Source organism: Phyllostomus hastatus, unplaced genomic scaffold, assembly GCF_019186645.2.
Source record: "Phyllostomus hastatus isolate PE091 unplaced genomic scaffold, TTU_PhHast_1.1 phas_contig_551, whole genome shotgun sequence".
Taxonomy (NCBI): Eukaryota; Metazoa; Chordata; class Mammalia; order Chiroptera; family Phyllostomidae; genus Phyllostomus; species Phyllostomus hastatus.
In genome coordinates, this window is record NW_025333909.1 from 3409869 (window position 1) to 3421647 (window position 11779).

Consider the following 11779-nt stretch of genomic DNA (forward strand, 5'->3'; position numbering starts at 1 on the left):
TTACCAGGAGAGGTAAATTGCATGTGTCATCTCTGTCTGGCTTGTGTCTTAGTTTCCACCATGAAGTTCTCATCAGTGCTGTACCATAGCCTAGCTTGTCAGTGCAGTATAATAAGTGTGACCTCAGCCCCTTATCTGAGAGTTGTTAGGTACTTACATCACTTTCTAAGAAAGGAGAAGGCTGCAGATCAAAAGGAGGTGACTTACCAAAAGCCATGCAGTGAGGAAATGACAGAACTTTAGTTTGAGCCCAGCTATGTATGACTCTAAAACCTTTGAGTTCCTTCTATTTGTGATACTGTACTACTTCACCAAAAGAAAGTTTGGGAGAAGAGCTTCCAGATCAACAAGCACTCATTAAGCACCTCACTTTTGGACTAGGGTCTTTAATTAATTTGTTTTTAATGCTCATGACAACTCCATGGGTAGATATTCTGATTGTCTTTCTTTAACAGATAAAGAAAGTGAGTCTAGAATCTTTGTTTTATTTTCAATAACAACAATTTGCTTATTAATATGGCTACTAGAAATTAATGTCCTAATTAAGGCATGAAACTTAAAGGTATTGCCAAAGGGTAATCTCACCTTGTTTCTTCCTACTCACAATTCAGTGGTCAAAATTTTGCCTTTAAGATTAAGTCTATCATCCTTTATGTGGTTTACAAAACCCTGTATTTGTTCCCTGTCTCAACACTCCCCTCTTGTTTCACATTAATTTACTCCACCCAGGCTGAACAATCTGTTGTTCACCTTATGGTCTCTTTCACTTCTGGATCTTTGTAAATGCTACTCCTGTAGCTTAGAATGTTTTTTACAACTCCCCTCCTCTCATGTCTGTCTCTACCAGTTCTATCAGGCCCTCAATTTCCTTCATTCATTCATTTGATAAATAATTACTGAACACCTACTGTGTGTCAGACCCTATGAGTACATGAGTGAACTCAATAGTAAGAACATCATCACAAGGTTTACATTCTATAGGGGGAAACATAACCTCCAAATATTAAACAAATTTGCTATTTAATATATATTTATTAAATATATGTAAAAGATAAATATCTTTATATTAAATATATCTTTATATATGATAAATATATATTAGATATTACATCTATTTATTATATATGTTAGTGATACCTGCTATGAAGTGAGGGATAGGAATTATATGTACATGGGATAGGACTGCAATTTTAGATGCAATAACCAGGGAAGACCTTCTTGGTGACATTTTAGTAAATATCTGAATGAATTTTACAGCTGAGTAAAGAGCATTCTATGTAGAGGACACAGCCAAGTGTGAGAGCCTTGAGGGAGGAATACAACTGGTGCATTGGAAGAACAGTCAGGACTAATGTGGAAGAGTGGTAGGACATGAGACTGAAGTGGGAACAGGGACTAAAATTATTCAGGGCTCTGTATAAGAGTATAAGGACTTTGACTTTTATTCTGCGTAAGATGAGAAACCATTTCAGGGTTTAAAGCACAAAAGTGACACAATCTGACTTACAGTTTAATAGAATCTCTCTGGAATTGAGAAGAGATTGAATGTGGTATAAGGATGGAAGCTGGAAGACCAAAAAGGAGGTATAGAATCCAGATGGTAGCAGTAAAGATTCTGAGAAACTGTAAGACTAAACATCACCTCTTTCAAAAACCCTTGTCTGTAATAAATAAAACCCCTCCCCTGCTCTTACTGTTTTTGCATTGTAAAATTAGTCTTATCTTTATATACTTACTTTTTTATTATGAAAGTGAGGTACTCTAAATACATCAAATTTGGAAAATAAATTAGTTCATTCCTAATCCCAATGCTTATTCAGGAACAGCAAATAGTTGTTGCATACTTATAGTGCTGGGAACTAGGACAGTGGAGGTAAACAGTTTTTGAGCATCTCCTCCATTTTGTTTGTGCAAACTAGATTTTGTGTGTGCTATGTAGTTGTAATTATATTAAACAATTTTATATTTTAGTTTTTCACTTCAATCATTTGTTCTTATCCACTGTAATCACTAAATCTTAAAAAAATATGTGTTCATAGTAAAAATTAAAATAAATATTATTTTTAATTAAAAAAAAGCCTTGTCTGACTTTCCAAGCCTGGAGTAGATGCTGTCCTTTTCTGGCTTCCCACAAGCTCCTGTCTCTCCTGTATCACTGGGCATATAGTGTTTGACCCTCTCCCTCTCTTTCTTTTTATTCAACTACTTTCTCCATCATGTGAGATCTTTGAGGTCATAATTGGGATTTTATTATTGATTTTTTTCTCCTCTGTAAATACAACATGGTGCTTAATATGTATTGAATAAAATATTGAGACTTCCGGCAAGATGGAGGAATAGGTGGACGCACCGTACCTCCTCGCACAACCAAGATTAGAACAACAATAATTTATAGATATAATATCACTCAGAACTGATAGAGGATTTATCTGAATGGAAGTCGGACAGCCAAGAAGTTGAAGTAGACCCGTACATCCAGACTGGTAGGGGACGCCGAGCCCGGTGGGCACGGGGCTGGTGCGGGTCGGCAGCGCGCGGAGGTCAGGGAAAATTTGGTGCAAAATCGGCGCAACAGCCATCTGGGGTGCAAGAACTCAGCGGTGATCCCTGAGTGCTCAAGCTGCTGCTGGGGGACCCAGTGAGGCAGCAATTGTGGACCAGGGCGGAGCTCACGGCCCAGGATCCCGAAGAGGTGTCTGAGCCCAGGAGAACGGAACTACCGCCATAGTTCCCGTCCGTCCCGCCCCCGCCCCCACATATAACGTCACAATCTAGCGACCGGGGTGCCCAGCCCCGCTGAACACCTAAGGCTCCGCCCCCCACCGTAACAAGAGCAACCAGACCGAAAAAAAAAAAAAAAAAGGAGAGACAGGGAAAGATATAAGACATGTTCCCAGCAGAACAAATCAGTCCCCCAGGACTCATCCTTTTGAGCGACCAAGAAATAGCCAATCTATCAGATGCACAGTTCAAAACACTGGTGATCAGAAAGCTCACAGAATTGGTTTACTTTGAGCGCAATTTAGATGAAAGGATGCAGGTTACCATAAAAGAGATGCAGGAAGATACGCGGAGGAGAGCCAATAGTGAAAGGAAGGAATCTGAGTCTCAAAACAATACAGTGGACCAGAAGGCAGAAAGAATCAACCAAGCAGGAAAGCATGATGAAATAAGAATTCAAAAAATCGAGGAAAAGCTTAAGAGCATCCAGGACACCTTTAAACGTTCCAACATCCGAATTATAGGGGTACCAGAAGGGGAGGAGCAACAAGTGGAAAATTATTTGAACAAATAATAAAGGAGAACTTCCCCAATCTGGCAAAGGGAACAGTCTTCCAAGAAATCCAAGAAGCTCAGAGAGCCCCAAAGAAGTTGGACCCAAGAAGAAACACACCAAGGCACATCATAATTACGTTAGCCAAGGTAAAAACGAAGGAGAGAATCCTAGAAGCAGCAAGAGATAAGGGGACAGTCACCTACAAAGGAGTTCCCATCAGAATGTCAGCTGATTTTTCCAAAGAGAACTTACAGGCAAGAAGGGGCTGGAAAGAAATATTCCAAGTCATGAAAGACAAGGGCCTACATCCCAGATTGCTCTATCCAGCAAAGCTCTCATTTAGAATGGAAGGGAAGATAAAGTGCTTTTCAGATAAGGTCAAATTAAAGGAATTCATCATCACCAAGCCCTTATTTTATGAAATGCTAAAGGGACTTATCTAAGAAAAGAAGATAAAGAAAAGACATGTATAGTAAAAGGACAGCAAACTCACAATTATTAACAACCACGCCTAAAGCAAAACCAAAAGAAACTAAGTAAACAACTAGAACAGGAAGAGAACCACAGAAATGGAGGGCACATGGAGGGCTAGCAGCAGGGGGGTGGGAGGAGGAGAGAGGGGGAAAAGGTATAGAGAATAAGTAGCATAGAATGTAGGTTGAAAATAGATAGGGGGAGGGCAAGAATAGTACGGGAAATGTAGAAGCTAAAGAACTCACAAGTATGACACATGGAAATGAACTAAAGGGGGGGAACGTGAGTGGGAGAGGGGGTACAGGGTGGAGGGGAGAGAAGGGGGGAAATAGGACAACTGTAACAGCATAATCAATAAAATGTATTTAAAAAATATGTATTGAATAAATAAAAGTGCCCAAAATAAGCGGTAGAGGTTAGAACAGTTTATGGGGTGAAATCCTTGTATAATCTTTCTGCCATCATCAGCTGAGTGCACTGAACCACACAGTCATCCCACTAGCCTCTGTAGCAATAGTGATTGTTCTGGGCCTTGGATCAATCATTTTCCTCTATTCTGACAGTGAACACTTTATAGGATTAAATGTTCTTCGCCATTCAATGAGCATGAATTGAACCCATGGACCTTTGGTCTATGGAATGCCGCTCCAACCAATTGACTGAGCTACCTGGCCAGGGTTCATTAGCCTCATTTTAAAACTGAGTAAACAGAGCACAGAGAAACAAGTTACTCAGAGATTCTGGACTTTGACATGGATGCAATAACTAGATGGAACATTGTGTTGTCTCTCTTGGGGAGGAGTTGAATCTCTTCTATGTCAGTGAAGAAGTGGGAACTGGGGTGAACTATGGTAGAGTTTGTTCATTGTCCAACAAACTCTACTCCCCACTTCTTTCTATACCAACTTGCCTATAGCAACATAGTAGAATTAAAAAAAAAACTTATTTAATCTTGACTAAATGTTCACTTAACCCAGAATTTCAAACACTTACCTCCAGTGAGGAATTCCAGTGAGGAATTTTTTTTCATATCACACCTATCAAGTATATGTTAACACAATCTTAAGAATGTTTAGCTCATTGATTTGAAGGTCCCTCCAGCTCTAACAACCCCAAGAGTGGGGACTTAACTGAAGAATAAAGAGTACCAGGGTTAGAATCCCCAATGTTCATAGCAGCACAATTTACAATAGCCAAGTGTTGGGAGCAACCTAGGTGCCCATCAGTAAATGAATGGATCAAAAAACTATGGTACATTTACACAGTGGAATTCTATGCAGCAGAAAGAAAGAAGGAGCTCCTACCCTTTGCAACAGCATGGATGGAACAGGAGACTATTATGCTAAGCAAAATAAGCCAGGCAGTGAAAGACAAATACCATATGATCTCACCTTTAACAGAAACCTAATCAACAAAACAAACAAACAAGTAAAATATATCCAAAGACACTGAAATAGAGAACAGGCTGACCAGAGGGGAGAAGGGAGGGAATTTCAGGGGAAAAGGGGAAAGGTTTACTGGAACAAGTATAAAAGACATATGGACAAAAACTAGGGTGGGTGGAAATGGGAGAGAGGTGGAGAGGGCTGGGGGGGTGGGCTGGGATGGGAGTAAAAGACAGAAAACTGTACTTGAACAACAATTAAAATTTAAAAAAAAAATTAAAAAGAGTACCAGGGTTAGAATCAGACCCTGCTGTAGCCTTTCTTCTTTCAAAACTGCCTTGTGTTCTCAGACAAGTCACTCTCCCTCTCTAAGCCTCAGAGTTCCCATACACAAAGAAAAAAATAAATGCATTTTGAGAACCCATATATTCTGAGATTCATAGTATGTAACTGAGAATCACATTTGGAAAGAAAACAATTTTGGATGTGGAAGAAATATTACAAACATAAAAAATAAGAAATCCATTTCAGTGTTTAAATTAATTCCCCGTACCTTGTCTCCTAAACCCCCCTATGACTGTATATAAAAACTGATACTTACAAGAGCAACAATAAAATAACTCTTCACTTAGATCCCAACTCAGCCACTTAAATAGATAGACTATGTTTGTTAAACTATTTAACTTCACAGAACTTCTATTTCTTCTGCAAAACATAGATAATAATTTATCAGGGACACTACAAAATATATTACATTAGGGTGTGGCTATATGCTCCCCAAAATTTTAGGGTTTCTTTCCTTAGAGGAAGAAGGGGGAATAGAGTTTGTTGGACAATGAGCAGACTCTGCTGTAGTTCACCCCACTTCCCACTCCTTCAGTGACATAGAAGAGATTCAACTCCTCCCCAAGAGAGACAACACAGTGTTCCATCTAGTTATTGCATCCATGTCAAAGTCCAGAACCTCTGAGTAACTTGCAATCACCTTCTTCAACCCCAGCTATGGCTTCCCACCATTCAGTGATATGGCTTCCCATGATCCAGTAACCTGTAAACTAAATGATAAATCATCTGTCCCTTCCCCATACCTTAAAAACACTGGAGAACTTAGAAACAAATGAACCTCAATAAAACATCCCCTTTAGGAAAAGAAAACATGAGAAAGGCACAATAGACACTGGTTTATAAGAATTAATAAATCTTGCTGGGCAGGAATTGAAAAAACTCTGTCCTGACAGAGGAGTTACTTCCTGAATTAGACACATGTTCTCTTCTTTGAGAAAAACTCTCTTGCCCATTGTTTTTCATTACCCCTGACTTTGCCTTCTGCCATTTTTTTACTATGAACCTCTATAGACATATGCAAAATTAGATACTATTGGAAACTGAGTCTTCTGTACCTTTCCAGTGTAAATTCCACGTATCATGTTGTACTCCCCCCAGGATTTTGAATCTTATAAGAGAGGAGTAAACAATCAGAGAGGTAGAGTGTAAGCGGGGGGAAGTTTTTAGGTGGCTGGGGAAGTCCTTAAAAGCACAGTGAGAATATTGAACTTAATATTGAACTTAAGGGTCCTCCTGAACTTAGGAACACCAGTGGAGCAAAGTAAACAAAAGTAGCATCAACAATGCTACTTTTCTTTACTAAACACCACTGGAGCAAAGTAAACAAAAGTAGCATCAACAATAACTTGAGACAAAGGGAAGTGATGCTTATACTGCTGCATAATGATCAGTTTATACCACACAACTAACTCCATCAATTTCCTACTTCAAAACTTTTCCTTTTGACCTTCAGGCTAAGTTCTATGTCCCTTACCCTGTTATTCAAGGCCCTCATAATCTCTCTCTCTCATTGTCCTTATCCCCAAAAAGCTCCCTGCACCCTTATTCATGCTATCCTTTGTGCCATCCATACTTTACTATTCAGTGTTCTACAAATATGCCATGTCTTTACACAATACTATTCTTTAAACCTAAAGGGTCCATTCCCATTTTATATTTCTGATAAGCTCCTAGTATTCCACCAGAGCCAACTCAAATGTCAATCCCTCTAAGAAATTTCCCATGGTTCTTCCATTTGAATTTAGGCACTGCTCCCTCCAGATCTTTGGTGGAGAGCACGTTGTAAATGCCTGTGTGAACACTTGTCTCTTCCAGAGAATGTGAGTCCTTTGTTTGTAGCAAGTGGATCTTATACATTACTGTATCCTCCCCCCCATGCATGGTAGATGCTGAAGAAATGTTTAAGGGAGGAAAGAAGGGAAAAAAAAGAAGGAAAAGAGGAAGGAACGCATGAATGTGAAATTTCTGCAAGGGAAAAATTGACTCATTTTGTAAAGTCACATATTAACAGTGGCACCTTGGGGACATTCTGTAACCTCGGAATTCCTGGGTTCTCATCTCAACTCTATTTGTTACTGAATGCATGGAAAACCATTCCCCTCTTTGGGCCTTGGTTTATTACTTATAAATTGTTAAGTGGGCAAACAGGATAATATCAAAACTTCTTTCTTAAGAATCTGTTTCTCTTTATTTTAAGAACCACTTCTTGAATATTTGTTCAATTCAAGGCACCTTGTTACATGTGAGAATATATATATGAATCAGGCACAATTTCTTTCTTGGAGATGTGTCTCAGTTTTCCCATCTACAAAATGAAAGAGTTAAGCAAATGACCTCTAAAGGCTCTTTGAACTTGAATACTCCGCTGATCATATGCATGTGAATTTATCTGTTGTGTGGCCTTAGGTCAATCATTTACCTTCCTCAAGCATGAGTTTTCCAATTTGTAAAATTAGATAGTTAGAGAAGATGATATTTAAGAACCCTTTGAGTTCTATTATTCTTTAGTACTCTAGTTCATATGGTAGATGTGCATCTATAATGCCTTGCTCCCAGTCTTCCTGTACATCCCTGTTTTTCACCACTGGGACCTTTTGTAGGTGAATGTGAGGTTGGGGAGAAGGCCTCAAGGCTAAGAGAAAGTCTCATGGCAGTCTACATTGGTTACTTTGACACTCTCCACCTTACTTGTCTGTGTGTTCTGGGACAGGACTGCCCATGTAGAACTGGCTATGGTTGGGCTCCTTTTTTGAAACCCTGTCAGTTCCTATTAGAGTACAGGCAGGAAACACTGGGCAGCTGTGCCTATCTCTGCTACAAACCACAGAAGGTTCTAAATGAGTGGCCAGCTACAAAAAATATAATTAATTAATTAATTAGTTAATTAAAGAATGTTAGTTTTTGCTGATCAGGTCTATATTAATTCTCTCTCTCCATTTCTCCCTCCCTCCCTTCTTCTTTCCCTCATTCCCTCCTTCCTTTTTTTTTCCTTTTGGAAAGCTTTCCAGATAGCTGGTCATGAGAGATGATGACTGAGAGACCACCTCATCAGTCAATCCATGGTTCCTGGTCCTGGAATGTGACACAGACTGGGTGGGGCTCTCTCCTTGCCTTACTGCTGTGCCCTGAGGTTTATCAAGCCTGGTTTCTCTAATCCTGTAAGCAAAGGCTCCTGAACATCTTGTTCACTAGAGAGGTTAACCCTGATCAATGGCCAAAGAGACTCTGACTCCAACAGTAAAGAATCTAGAGATGAAACAGGGGAGCAAACAAAGAAGAACTGATCCAAACCAGGCAGAGTTTACCTAGGATAGCATTGGCTGATAGTGCAATGCAACTAGGGCATCTAGAAACCATGGAACCACAGCACCATAGCATATTCCAGTTTGAAGTTGGTGGTGGGCACTGAAAAGACCATGAGGTAAGGGAACAGTAGATGGTGAACAAACAAAGTGTGGTTAAAAATCCATCTCTGGTCACCCTCGTATATGAAATTAGTCAAGTCATTTCAGCCCTCTGAGTCTCAGTTTGTATTTTTACTTTCACTTTTATCAATGAAGTTGATATGAATAACAGAGTTTTTACCAAGAGGCTCATTATAAATTAAAGGTGAGGGTTGGCAAATTTTTTAAAGGTTCAGCGAGTAAATATTGTAGATGTTGTGAGGCATATGGTCTTTGTAGCAGCTACTCAATTCTGCACTTATAGCACAAAAACAGACACAAACAATATGTAAATTAATGGCCATGGCTATATTCTAATATAACCTCTTTACAAAAACAGGCAGTGAGCCATATTTGGCTCACATGCTATAGTTGAAGATCCCCGATTAAGAAGGTGGAGTGGTTTCAAAAACATACATTTTACTTTTGGCTATATCAATGAAGTTATTATTTTTCAGAACAAAGGAAGTTGCTTTCTTTTCTATTCTGCACTGCTCAGCAGGTATTCTATTTCCACCTCTGTTCCACATTCTTTAAAACTAATACAGAAATAGAGTGGGCACAGAGGAGAGGTTAGTAAAGTGAAGAAGAAGCAAGATCCCAAGTTCTGTGTGGAATTATTGAACGAACTGGAGCTCAGGCCTCATGATGAGGCTGGCAGAATAGACAGTGTGTGTGGTACTAAGGGACTACAACATATTAGTAGAAGCCACAGAGAGACTGAGTTCATTAACCATGAAGAAGACCTTGGGAACAAGCTGTCTACTCATGAGTTCCTGTAACTGGAAGTGTACAAGCATAGCATGAAAGACCGGTTGGGTGGAAATGCTCAGAAGGAATCAGGTCGGATTAGATGAGCTGACTTTGGAGGTTTGGTCAAGTCCTGAACTTATGTTTTTACCATTCTGCTTACTAGACAAAATACATGAAAGTGCTTTGTTAAGTTGATTTTATTCATTTATCTAATACCTCCTGAACACTATTTGGGAACAGGTACTAGGCTAGAGCATTGGGACAAAAAGGTGCAAATCAAAGGCTACCAAGCTAATAAATAGACCATACACTCATCACCCAAAATTTTGATTATACTAAAAACCAGAGGTTCCTGAAGAAATTGAAAGGGGTGGACTTACCATAAATATGGAAATCTATGGGCCAGCAGCAAGGCATTAGCTCTCTATTTTTGCAGGTTAAGTTTAAGAGAAGTAGAGCACAAGTGGCATCTATCTGATTTGGACTAATCCTACACAAACTGGGGTGACAGTATTTTACAGGATGAAAAGAATCAGTTGAATAGAAGTGACAGAAAACCAGCAATAAGTTTCCCTACTTATAGCAATTCACACCAAGACAGCAGTCTCTGGAAGCACGATTGGGCATATCTTTCCAGCAGAGAAGTTGACACGTAATCTAAGAGGTCCCAGTTTAGTTTGATCTCAGGAAACTGAGAACTTCAGTTTCCCAATATGTACCCTTTTAATTGTCCATATGTTTCTACAATGTAGTGTAGAGTTGGAGGGCTGGACAGTTCTCCAGAATTCAGGTATCCTGAATATTCAGATATTCAAATATCAGATAACTGATCTTATACCTTTAGTTTGTTCTTGTCTCCTAGAATTATAATATCATAGATTGAGCATGTAAGATATTTAAGCTGTCCCCAAAGCCATCAAGCAAAGGCTCTCCTTTAAAAGCCTCATTTACCCTCTCTGTATCATGCTTCCATATCTCTGAAAGAGGCAGCATGGTGTAGAATATGGGCTTTAAGGTCAGACAGACCTGGTTTAAAATCCTAATCAAAATATTTAATAGCTAAGTGAATCTTAAGCAACTCACATTTATATTTTGACCCTCAATTTCTGTATTTTTTTCTCTGTAAAATGAAAATAGCAATACTTAATTCATAGGTTTACTGTAAATATTTTGATACTATATCCAAGAGCCTAGTATAGTGTCTGAGGCAGAGTATAAAATTCAATCAATGATAGCTTTTATTATAGAGAAAGTAAATGCTCACTGAAGTCAGCACTCTGGGTATTAGATTCAACATTGGCATTTACTGGCTCTGTAACCTTGAACAGATCAGCTCATTAATAGAGAGCTCAGTTTTTTCATTGAGATATTAACAGTTCTTACCTTCCAGAATGTAGGAAACATAAATGAGTCAAATATATTTAACATACCTCTCACATGGTCTAGCACATGTGGAGTTTAAAAATGGAAATATCTATGCTAATTGTTATGAAATCTTATTCAGTCTCCTGCTCACTGTGTCAGCCTCCAAGGGTTTTTGTGGCCAGCTGGGTGGAGTGACTACACCCTCTCATTTCTACAAGATGGAAGTCTAATGCCCTACTAAGGTAACCTTGGTTAGCCCGAGAAAGCCCACTAGCCAGACCATGATTACTTCCTTGGCCCATCCTTTCATATTCATTACCCTTCTGTTTGCCCTTCTGATACCTCTCCCCTCACCAGCAACTAACATAAGTTACAGGTTCATGGGGGATGAGTGGGGAATGGAGCACAGTAAAGAGGGAATGTTTGTAAAGAGCTGTGCCACTCATCTGTTGATAAGCATTTGACTGGGAGTCAAGGACTCAGGTTTCTTGTCTGATCTTATACTAACTCAGGTTTTTTGTTTGTTTATTTGTTTGTTTGTTTGTTTGTTTTTACCATAGACAAGTTTCTTCCTGTCCCTACCTTTAAAAGGGACTCTTCTGTCTCAGAATCCTCTGGCTCTGACATTCTAAGAATCTAAGAAAAAGCTAGACTCATAAGAAAACAAATTAAAATAATAACATCTCATCCTGTTGGTTGCTTCCAGAGAAAACTTGAAAGGCATCTGATGTTACAAT